This window comes from Ranitomeya imitator, chromosome 6 (genome assembly GCF_032444005.1).
Source record: "Ranitomeya imitator isolate aRanImi1 chromosome 6, aRanImi1.pri, whole genome shotgun sequence".
In the NCBI taxonomy this organism is placed as follows: Eukaryota; Metazoa; Chordata; class Amphibia; order Anura; family Dendrobatidae; genus Ranitomeya; species Ranitomeya imitator.
In genome coordinates, this window is record NC_091287.1 from 524,304,599 (window position 1) to 524,316,564 (window position 11,966).

Below are 11,966 nucleotides of genomic sequence, written 5' to 3' on the forward strand. Positions count from 1 at the left end.
TGCTCAGGAAGGATATAATGGAACTAGAGAGAGTACAAAGGAGGGCAACAAAATTAATAAAGGGGATGGGAGAACTACAATACCCAGATAGATTAGCGAAATTTGGATTATTTAGTCTAGAAAAAAGACGACTGAGGGGCGATCTAATAACCATGTATAAGTATATAAGGGGACAATACAAATATCTCGCTGAGGATCTGTTTATACCAAGGAAGGTGACGGGCACAAGGGGGCATTCTTTGCGTCTGGAGGAGAGAAGGTTTTTCCACCAACATAGAAGAGGATTCTTTACTGTTAGGGCAGTGAGAATCTGGAATTGCTTGCCTGAGGAGGTGGTGATGGCGAACTCAGTCGAGGGGTTCAAGAGAGGCCTGGATGTCTTCCTGGAGCAGAACAATATTGTATCATACAATTAGGTTCTGTAGAAGGACGTAGATCTGGGGATTTATTATGATGGAATATAGGCTGAACTGGATGGACAAATGTCTTTTTTCGGCCTTACTATGTTACTATGTTACTATGTTACCTGTGCTACAAGTGCTGTACTGTTATCTATTTGTACCACATGTACCGCACTGATCCCTACCTGCACCACATGTGCCGTATTATTCCTTGCTTATTGTAGTACATATACTTTACTGCTCCCTACCTACCTACATGTACTGTACTGCCCCTATCTATAGTAGATGTGCTGCACTGTTATCTATCTGTAATACAGGTAACATACTGATCCCTACTTGCACTACATGTACCGTATTAATCCTTACGTATACTACATATACTTTACTACTCCTTACCTGTATTACATGGACTGTACACCCCCTAACTGTACTGCATGTACTGTACTGTTATCTGCATCACCGATGCCTCTACCTTGTGCCAGTCATTACACTGGTTACCCATCCACTCAAGAATCCAGTACAAAACTACTACCCTCATCCACAAAGCACTCCATGGCTCAGCACCACCCTACATCTCCTCTCTGGTCTCAGTCTACCACCCTACCCGTGCCCTCCGCTCCGCTGATGACCTCAGGTTAGCATCCTCAATAATCAGAACCTCCCACTCCCGTCTCCAAGACTTTACACGTGCTGCGCCGATTCTTTGGAATGCACTACCTAGGATAATACGATTAATCCCCAATCCCCACAGTTTTAAGCGTGCCCTAAAAACTCATTTGTTCAGACTGGCCTACTGCCTCAATGCATTAACCTAACGATCCCTGTGTGGCCTATATTAAAAAAAAAAAAAATTAATTAACTGGTTCATGCAGCTTTACATGAACACCCAAGCCTTACACTATGGCTGGTCCGAATAACTATAGCAATTGTTACCATCCACCTCTCGTGTCTCCCCTTTTCCTCATAGTTTGTAAGCTTACGAGCAGGGCCCTCACTCCTCTTGGTATCTGTTTTGAACTGTATTTCTGTTATGCTGTAATGTCTATTGTATGTACAAGTCCCCTCTATAATTTGTAAAGCGCTGCGGAATATGTTGGCGCTATATAAATAAAAATTATTATTATATTATTATTATTATTATTTGTACGGCAGGTTCTGTACTGATCCCTACCTGCACCACATGTACCGTATTATTCCTTGCTTATTGTAGTACATATAGTAACATAGTAACATAGTTAGTAAGGCCGAAAAAAGACATTTGTCCATCCAGTTCAGCCTATATTCCATCATAATAAATCCCCAGATCTACGTCCTTCTACAGAACCTAATAATTGTATGATACAATATTGTTCTGCTCCAGGAAGACATCCAGGCCTCTCTTGAACCCCTCGACTGAGTTCGCCATCACCACCTCCTCAGGCAAGCAATTCCAGATTCTCACTGCCCTAACAGTAAAGAATCCTCTTCTATGTTGGTGGAAAAACCTTCTCTCCTCCAGACGCAAAGAATGCCCCCTTGTGCCCGTCACCTTCCTTGGTATAAACAGATCCTCAGCGAGATATTTGTATTGTCCCCTTATATACTTATACATGGTTATTAGATCGCCCCTCAGTAGTCTTTTTTCTAGACTAAATAATCCTAATTTCGCTAATCTATCTGGGTATTGTAGTTCTCCTATCCCCTTTATTAATTTTGTTGCCCTCCTTTGTACTCTCTCTAGTTCCATTATATCCTTCCTGAGCACCGGTGCCCAAAACTGGACACAGTACTCCATGTGCGGTCTAACTAGGGATTTGTACAGAGGCAGTATAATGCTCTCATCATGTGTATCCAGACCTCTTTTACTGCTCTTTACCTGTCCAACATGAACTATGCTGCCACCTATTTATACTACATGTAAAGTACTGCACGCTACCTGTGCTAGATATGCACTCATCGCTGCCGGTGCTTCATATACTGTACTGCTCCCTACCTGTACTACTTGTACTGTAATCCATTTGTACTACAGATATTGTGTGATTCTGTTCTGAACACATTTATTGCACTACTACTTAACTGTGTTATATGTACTATACTCATTGCTGCCTGCACTACATGTACTGTACTGCTCCATACCTGTATCACATACAGCACAGACCAAAAGTTTGGACACACCTTATCATTTAAAGATTTTTCTGTATTTTCATGACTATGAAAATTGTACATTTACACTGAAGGCATCAAAACTATGAATTATCACATGTGGAATTATATGCTTAACAAAAAAGTCTGAAACAACTGAAAATATGTCTTATATTCTAGGTTCTTCAAAGTTGCCACCTTTTGCTTTGATGACTGCTTTGCAAACTCTTGGCATTCTCTTGATGAGCTTCAAGAGGTAGTCACCGGGAATGGTTTTCACTTCACAGGTGTGCCCTGTCAGGTTTAATAAGTGGGATTTCTTGCCTTATAAATGGGGTTGGGACCATCAGTTGTGTTGTGCAGAAGTCTGGTGGATACACAGCTGATAGCCCTACTGAATAGACTGTTAGAATTTGTATTATGGCAAGAAAAAAGCAGCTAAGTAAAGAAAAAAGAGTGGCCATCATTACTTTAAGAAATGAAGGTCAGTCAGTCCGAAAAATTGGGAAAACTTTGAAAGTGTCCCCAAGTGCAGTGGCAAAAAACATCAAGCGCTACAAAGACACTGGCTCACATGAGGTCCGCCCCAGGAAAGGAAGACCAAGAGTCACCTCTGCTTCTGAGGATAAGTTTATCCGAGTCACCAGCCTCAGAAATCGCAGGTTAACAGCAGCCCAGATTAGAGACCAGGTCAATGCCACATAGAGTTCTAGCAGCAGACACATCTCTACAACAACCGTTAAGAGGAGACTTTGTGCAGCAGGCCTTCATGGTAAAATAGCTGCTAGGAAACCACTGCTAAGGACAGGCAACAAGCAGAAGAGACTCGTTTGGGCTAAAGAACACAAGGAATGGACATTAGACCAGTGGAAATCTGTGCTTTGGTCTGATGACTCCAAATTTGAGATCTTTGGTTCCAACCACCGTGTCTTTGTACGACGCAGAAAAGGTGAACGGATGGACTCTACATGCCTGGTTCCCACCGTGAAGCATGGAGGAGGTGTGATGGTGTGGGGGAGCTTTGCTGGTGACACTGTTGGGGATTTATTCAAAATTGAAGGCATACTGATCCAGCATGGCTACTACAGCATCTTGCAGCGGCATGCTATTCCATCCGGTTTGTGTTTAGTTGGACCATCATTTATTTTTCAACAGGACAAGGACCCCAAACACACCTCCAGGCTGTGTAAGGGCTATTTGACCAAGAAGGAGAGTGATGGGGTGCTGCGCCAGATGACCTGGCCTCCACAGTCACCAGACCTGAACCCAATCGAGATGGTTTGGGGTGAGCTGGACCGCAGAGTGAAGGCAAAAGGGCCGACAAGTGCTAAGCATCTCTGGGAACTCCTTCAAGACTGTTGGAAGACCATTCCCGGTGACTACCTCTTGAAGCTCATCAAGAGAATGCCAAGAGTGTGCAAAGCAGTCATCAAAGCACAATGTGGCTACTTTGAAGAACCTAGAATATAAGACATATTTTCAGTTGTTTCACACGTTTTTGTTAAGTATATAATTCCACATGTGTTAATTCATAGTTTTGATGCCTTCAGTGTGAATGTACAATTTTCATAGTCATGAAAATACAGAAAAATCTTTAAATGAGAAGGTGTGTCCAAACTTTTGGTCTGTACTGTATACTGTACTATTATTAATTGTGTTACATGTACTATACTCATTGCTACCTGCACTACATGTTCTGCACTGCTCCCTACCTGTACCCCATGTACTGTACTATTATTTAACTCTCCTACATTTATTATACTCATTGCTACCTGCACTACATGTTCTGTTCCAATCCAATTAAGGGGTTGCACATCTCTATCACACTAATAAATCGAAATATTAACCCCTGCATTCTCTGGCACATGCGCTATCCAACTGCTATATGACCAAACCAATTAAAATTGCGTTGAAAATTGTAATACGACCATTGTCTAATACCTCAAAGAAAGGTGGTAAAAGAATGTGCATCTTTAAGCTGTTATGACTCCATGCACAGGAATGTTTTTAGCCAAATCTTATAAATAATTATTCATATTGCGCTTATTACTCAATAACCATAATGTACGGTAATTAATAATTTCCTCATTGGCGACCAATTGTCCAGTATTATGCAATAATAAAACATGTTGAAATTCTGCAGAAAACAAGAGGGTTAGACCGCAGCTGATCGCCTGATGTCACTTTCGGAGCTTCTGACTTCATCATGTGACGGCAGCAATTTTCTGTAAACGTCCTTGATGCTTCAACTTCACAGTACTTGTACTTTCCATGCACTTTCCATTAGTGCATATCTAGAAAAATTTTTGCTGTTTTCCTAAGGATAAAAATAAAAAGTGAACTTTATACAGATAGCATTAACCCCTGAGTGGTGCTCAGCAAAAATGCGTAAAGAATGCTAAAATTTCAGCAGACTTTATTCAAAACACATGAAAGTAGCGCATTATGGCATGTGAAATACTTTAGACAACAGCCGTTTCGTTCCTGACAAATGCTGGTCTTTGGAATAAAGTCTGCTGAAATTTGAGGCTACCCATCAGTTGCGCAATTCATTCTACATTTATCCAATTTTTTTTCAAGCAAATACTTACGAAAAAGGCTAAAAAAATATATTTTTTCCATTCATTTATATTTGGAAGGAGAATTTGATTATGTGCAATTCTCTGTACATAAGGCTGCACAACCAAGTGCCACAGAAGGGGACAAATACTACCGCACCATGACCAAACACCATATTACCACCACATATTGACCTATAGTACAACATACATGAAACAAATACCGCCAGACTATGTCTAGACCACATATTACCACCACAGTGACCGAATAATATCACATAAAAGGGACAAACACCACCGCACCATGTCCAGACCACATATTACCACCACATGATGACCAATAATACCACATTCAAGGAACAAACACCACCACATCATGACCAGACCTCATATTAAAACCACACAGTGACCAAATAATAGTACATATAAGTAACAAATACCGCCACACCATGGTCGGACAACATATTATCACCACATAGTGACTGAATACTAAAATACTGATCAGTAATAAAAAAACACAATACTAATATCACCATAAGTGTCATTATACACAGGAGATCTGTACTTAGTATGCAGTGTCTGTGTAAAGGTAATACAGTGATCACTGGTGACATTATACACAGGAGCTCTGTATATAGTATACAGTGTACAGTGTCAGTGTACAGGTAACACACTGACTCACCAGTGACGTCTCCAGGTGAAGTCCTACATCTTTGCTTTTCATCTTCATCCAGAACAGACTGCTGTCACTTCTTCCAGCCAGGGCTTGTCTCTGTAGGAAATAACACAGTTATCTAGAGCCCCGCTTGCAGAACACATAATTTTTTTTTACCCAAATTCTAAACTACACCAGAAGAAGAAAAAAGGCAACAGTGTTGCTCTGCACAGTAACAGGACCACCTCCCCCATTTAACCCCTTCATGACCCAGCCTATTTTGACCTTAAAGACCTTGCCGTTTTTTGCAATTCTGACCAGTGTCCCTTTATGAGGTAATAACTCAGGAACGCTTCAATGGATCCTGGCGGTTCTGAGATTGTTTTTTCGTAACATATTGGGCTTCATGTTAGTGGTAAAATTAGGTCAATAAATTCTGTGTTTATTTGTGATAAAAACGGAAATTTGGCGAAAATTTTGAAAATTTCGCAATTTTCACATTTTGAATTTTTATTCTGTTAAACCAGAGAGTTATGTGACACAAAATAGTTAATAAATAACATTTCCCACACGTCTACTTTACATCAGCACAATTTTGGAAACAAAATTTTTTTTTGCTAGGAAGTTATAAGGGTTCAAATTTGACCAGCGATTTCTCATTTTTACAACGAAATTTACAAAACCATTTTTTTTAGGGACCACCTCACATTTGAAGTCAGTTTGAGGGGTCTATATGGCTGAAAATACCCAAAAGTGACACCATTCTAAAAACTGCACCCCTCAAGGTACTCAAAACCACATTCAAGAAGTTTATTAACCCTTCAGGTGCTTCACAGCAGCAGAAGCAACATGGAAGGAAAAAATGAACATTTAACTTTTTAGTCACAAAAATGATTTTTCAGCAACAATTTTTGTATTTTCCCAATGGTGAAAGGAGAAACTGAACCACGAAAGTTGTTGTCCAATTTGTCCTGAGTACGCTGATACCTCATATGTGGGGGTAAACCACTGTTTGGGCGCACGGCAGGGCTTGGAAGGGAAGGAGCGCCATTTGACTTTTTGAATGAAAAATTGGCTGCACTCTTTAGCGGACACCATGTCAAGTTTGGAGAGCCCTCGTGTGCCTAAAAATTGGAGCTCCCCCACAAGTGACCCCATTTTGGAAACTAGACGCCCCAAGGAACTTATCTAGATGTATAGTGAGCCCTTTAAACCCCCAGCTGCTTCACAAATTGATCCGTAAAAATGAAAAAGTACTATTTTTTCACAAAAAAAATTCTTTTAGCCTCAATTTTTTCATTTTTACATGGACAACAGGATAAAATGGATCCTAAAATTTGTTTGGCAATTTCTCCTGAGCACACCGATACCTCACATGTGGGGGTAAACCACTGTTTGGGCACATGGTAAGGCTCGGAAGGGAAGGAGCGCCATTTGACTTTTTGAATGAAAAATTATCTCCATCGTTAGCGGACACCATGTCGCGTTTGGAGAGACCCTGTGTGCTTAAACATTGGAGCTCCCCAACAAGTGACCCCATTTTGGAAACTGGACCCCCCAAGGAACTTATCTAGATGCCTAGTGAGCACTTTAAACCCTCAGGTGCTTCACAAATTGATCCGTAAAAATGAAAAAGTACTTTTTTTTCACAAAAAATTTCTTTTCGCCTCAATTTTTTCATTTTCACATGGGCAATAGGATAAAATGGATCCTAAAATTTGTTGAGCAATTTCTCCCGAGTACGCTGATACCTCATATGTGGGGGTAAACCACTGTTTGAGCACATGGCAGGGCTCAGAAGGGAAGGCGCGCCTTTTGACTTTTTGAATGGAAAATTAGCTCCATTTGTTAGCGGACACCATGTCGCATCTGGAGAGCCCCTGTGTGCCTATGCAATGGAGCTCCCCCACAAGTGACCCCATTTTGGAAACTAGACCCCCCAAGGAACTTATCTAGATGCATACTGAGCACTTTAAACCCCCAGGTGCTTCACAGAAGTTTATAATGCAGGGCCATGAAAATAAAAAAATAATTTTTCTTTTCTCAAAAATGATTTTTTAGCCTGGAATTTCCTATTTTGCCAATGGTAATAGGAGAAATTGGACCACAAATGTTGTTGTCCAGTTTGTCCTGAGTACGCAGATACCCCATATGTGGGGGTAAACCACTGTTTGGGCGCACGGCAGGGCTCAGAAGGGAAGGCACGCCATTTGGCTTTTTAAATGGAAAATTAGCTCCAATCATTAGCGGACACCATGTCGCGTTTGGAGAGCCCCTGTGTGCCTAAACATTAGAGATCCCCCACAAATGACCCCATTTTGGAAACTAGACCCCCAAAGGAACTAATCTAGATGTGTGGTGAGGACTTTGAACCCTCAAGTGCTTCACAGAAGTTTATAACGCAGAGCCATGAAAATAAAAAAAAAAAATTCTTTTCTCAAAAATGATTTTTTAGCCTGCAATTTTTTATTTTCCCAAGGGTAACAGGAGAAATTTGACCCCAAAAGTTGTTGTCCAGTTTCTCCTGAGTACGCTGATACCCAATATGTGGGGGTAAACCACTGTTTAGGCACATGCTGGGGCTCGGAAGTGAAGTAGTGACGTTTTGAAAAGCAGACTTTGATGGAATGCTCTGCGGGCGTCACGTTGCGTTTGCAGAGCCCCTGATGTGGCTAAACAGTAGAAACCCACCACAAGTGACCCCATTTTGGAAACTAGACCCCGAAAGGAACTTATCTAGATGTGAGGTGAGCACTTTGAACCCCCAAGTGCTTCACAGAAGTTCATAACACAGAGCAGTGAAAATAATAACTACATAGTAACATAGTAACATAGTTAGTAAGGCCGAAAAAAGACATTTGTCCATCCAGTTCAGCCTATATTCCATCATAATAAATCCCCAGATCTACGTCCTTCTACAGAACCTAATAATTGTATGATACAATATTGGAAACAGGAACACATGGGCTACCTGCACAGAGAACAAGTCTGTAAGAACATGTTCACACACCACCAAGAAACCTGAAGACACAAAAGAGAATGGTAAAACCAAAAACACTCAGTTTTGCAAAAAACGTATCAACCAAATACCCTGTTATTTACATCTTTTACTAGCACTTGCGGATTACTGCAAACATTTTTTCAAACTGAGTGTTTTTGGTTTTACCATTCTCTTTTGTGTCTTATGATACAATATTGTTCTGCTCCAGGAAGACATCCAGGCCTCTCTTGAACCCCTCGACTGAGTTCGCCATCACCACCTCCTCAGGCAAGCAATTCCAGATTCTCACTGCCCTAACAGTAAAGAATCCTCTTCTATGTTGGTGGAAAAACCTTCTCTCCTCCAGACGCAAAGAATGCCCCCTTGTGCCCGTCACCTTCCTTGGTATAAACAGATCCTCAGCGAGATATTTGTATTGTCCCCTTATATACTTATACATGGTTATTAGATCGCCCCTCAGTCGTCTTTTTTCTAGACTAAATAATCCTAATTTCGCTAATCTATCTGGGTATTGTAGTTCTCCCATCCCCTTTATTAATTTTGTTGCCCTCCTTTGTACTCTCTCTAGTTCCATTATATCCTTCCTGAGCACCGGTGCCCAAAACTGGACACAGTACTCCATGTGCGGTCTAACCAGGGATTTGTACAGAGGCAGTATAATGCTCTCATCATGTGTATCCAGACCTCTTTTAATCCACCCCATGATCCTGTTTGCCTTGGCAGCTGCTGCCTGGCACTGGCTGCTCCAGGTAAGTTTATCATTAACTAGGATCCCCAAGTCCTTCTCCCTGTCAGATTTACCCAGTGGTTTCCCGTTCAGTGTGTAATGGTGATATTGATTCCTTCTTCCCATGTGTATAACCTTACATTTATCATTGTTAAACCTCATCTGCCACCTTTCAGCCCAAGTTTCCAACTTATCCAGATCCATCTGTAGCAGAATACTATCTTCTCTTGTATTAACTGCTTTACATAGTTTTGTATCATCTGCAAATATCGATATTTTACTGTGTAAACCTTCTACCAGATCATTAATGAATATGTTGAAGAGAACAGGTCCCAATACCGACCCCTGCGGTACCCCACTAGTCACAGCGACCCAGTTAGAGACTATACCATTTATAACCACCCTCTGCTTTCTATCACTAAGCCAGTTACTAACCCATTTACACACAATTTCCCCCAGACCAAGCATTCTCATTTTGTGCACCAACCTCTTGTGCGGCACGGTATCAAACGCTTTGGAAAAATCGAGATATACCACGTCCAATGACTCACCGTGGTCCAGCCTATAGCTTACCTCTTCATAAAAACTGATTAGATTGGTTTGACAGGAGCGATTTCTCATAAACCCATGCTGATATGGAGTTAAACAGTTATTCTCATTGAGATAATCCAGAATAACATCCCTCAGAAACCCTTCATATATTTTACCAACAATAGAGGTTACACTTACTGGCCTATAATTTCCAGGTTCACTTTTAGAGCCCTTTTTGAATATTGGCACCACATTTGCTATGCGCCAGTCCTGCGGAACAGACCCTGTCACTATAGAGTCCCTAAAAATAAGAAATAATGGTTTATCTATTACATTACTTAGTTCTCTTAGTACTCGTGGGTGTATGCCATCCGGACCCGGAGATTTATCTATTTTAATCTTATTTAGCCGGTTTCGCACCTCTTCTTGGGTTAGATTGGTGACCCTTAATATAGGGTTTTCATTGTTTCTTGGGATTACACCTAGCATTTCATTTTCCACCGTGAATACCGTGGAGAAGAAGGTGTTTAATATGTTAGCTTTTTCCTCGTCATCTACAACCATTCTTTCCTCACTATTTTTTAAGGGGCCTACATTTTCAGTTTTTATTCTTTTACTATTGATATAGTTGAAGAACAGTTTGGGATTAGTTTTACTCTCCTTAGCAATGTGCTTCTCTGTTTCCTTTTTGGCAGCTTTAATTAGTTTTTTAGATAAAGTATTTTTCTCCCTATAGTTTTTTAGAGCTTCAATGGTGCCATCCTGCTTTAGTAGTGCAAATGCTTTCTTTTTACTGTTAATTGCCTGTCTTACTTCTTTGTTTAGCCACATTGGGTTTTTCCTATTTCTAGTCCTTTTATTCCCACAAGGTATAAGCCGCTTACAGTGCCTATTTAGGATGTTCTTAAACATTTCCCATTTATTATCTGTATTCTTATTTCTGAGGATATTGTCCCAGTCTACCAGATTAAGGGCATCTCTAAGGCTGGTTTCACACTAGCGTTTTTGAACGCATGCGTTTTTCTAAAAAAAAACGCATGCGTTTTTTTCCCTATATTTAACATTAAAAACGCGTGCGTTTTTTGATGTCCGCGTTTGTCCGCGTTTTTGAACGCATGCGTTTTTTAACTGCATGCGTTCACTTTCTAAAATGCAACATGTAGTATTTTGCAAAGCGTTTTTTTTTTCCAAAAAAACGCATGCGTTCACATGCGTTTTTTTTTTGGAAAAAAATTGCATTGGAGTCAATGGAGACGCATGCGTTTTTTTGGACATGCGTTTGCATGCGTTTTTTTGACGCATGCGTTTTTTTGAAGCATGCGTTTTTTTTGGCACCATAGTTAAGATAAGGTTGTCTAGACACTGATAAGGCTCCCCCATAGCTGAAGGGTTATAAAAGGAAGGCTGGGGGAAGTTTCTGGTCACTTCTCATCAGACTCCAAGGAAGACAGCACCCTGCCCGGACGCATTGTTGGACAAGACACAGAGCAATGTGAGTATATCCTTGCCAATGCATTATTCTTCAATTTTTTGGATCTACATGTCCTAATTTTTTCAATGTTTTTCTTTCAACACGCATCAGAATGTCTTCGTCGGTTTCTTCGTCTGATGATGAATTCCAGCCACGACAATCAGAAGTGGATCACGTGAGCGAGGTAATTTTTTGTTCCGTCAGCTTGGTAAGTATTGACTGTCACATCGACACGAGGCAATTATATTTTTTTTATTCTATAGAGCACTTCAACTGAGGGACAGAGAGGTACGGAGCAGCGGAGTCAAGGTCCAGGTGGAAGACGGCAGCGGGTATGTATACCAGGCAGACTGTCCTTATTTAAGTTGTCTTTCATATTTCTGCCCTTTCTCATTTTTTTTTTTTTTTTTTTAAATGTGGTTGAGCAAACTTAATTTTTTTTAATTAAATTTTAGGTTTCACAACGGGACGATGACCACATCGATAATGACCTGCTAATCA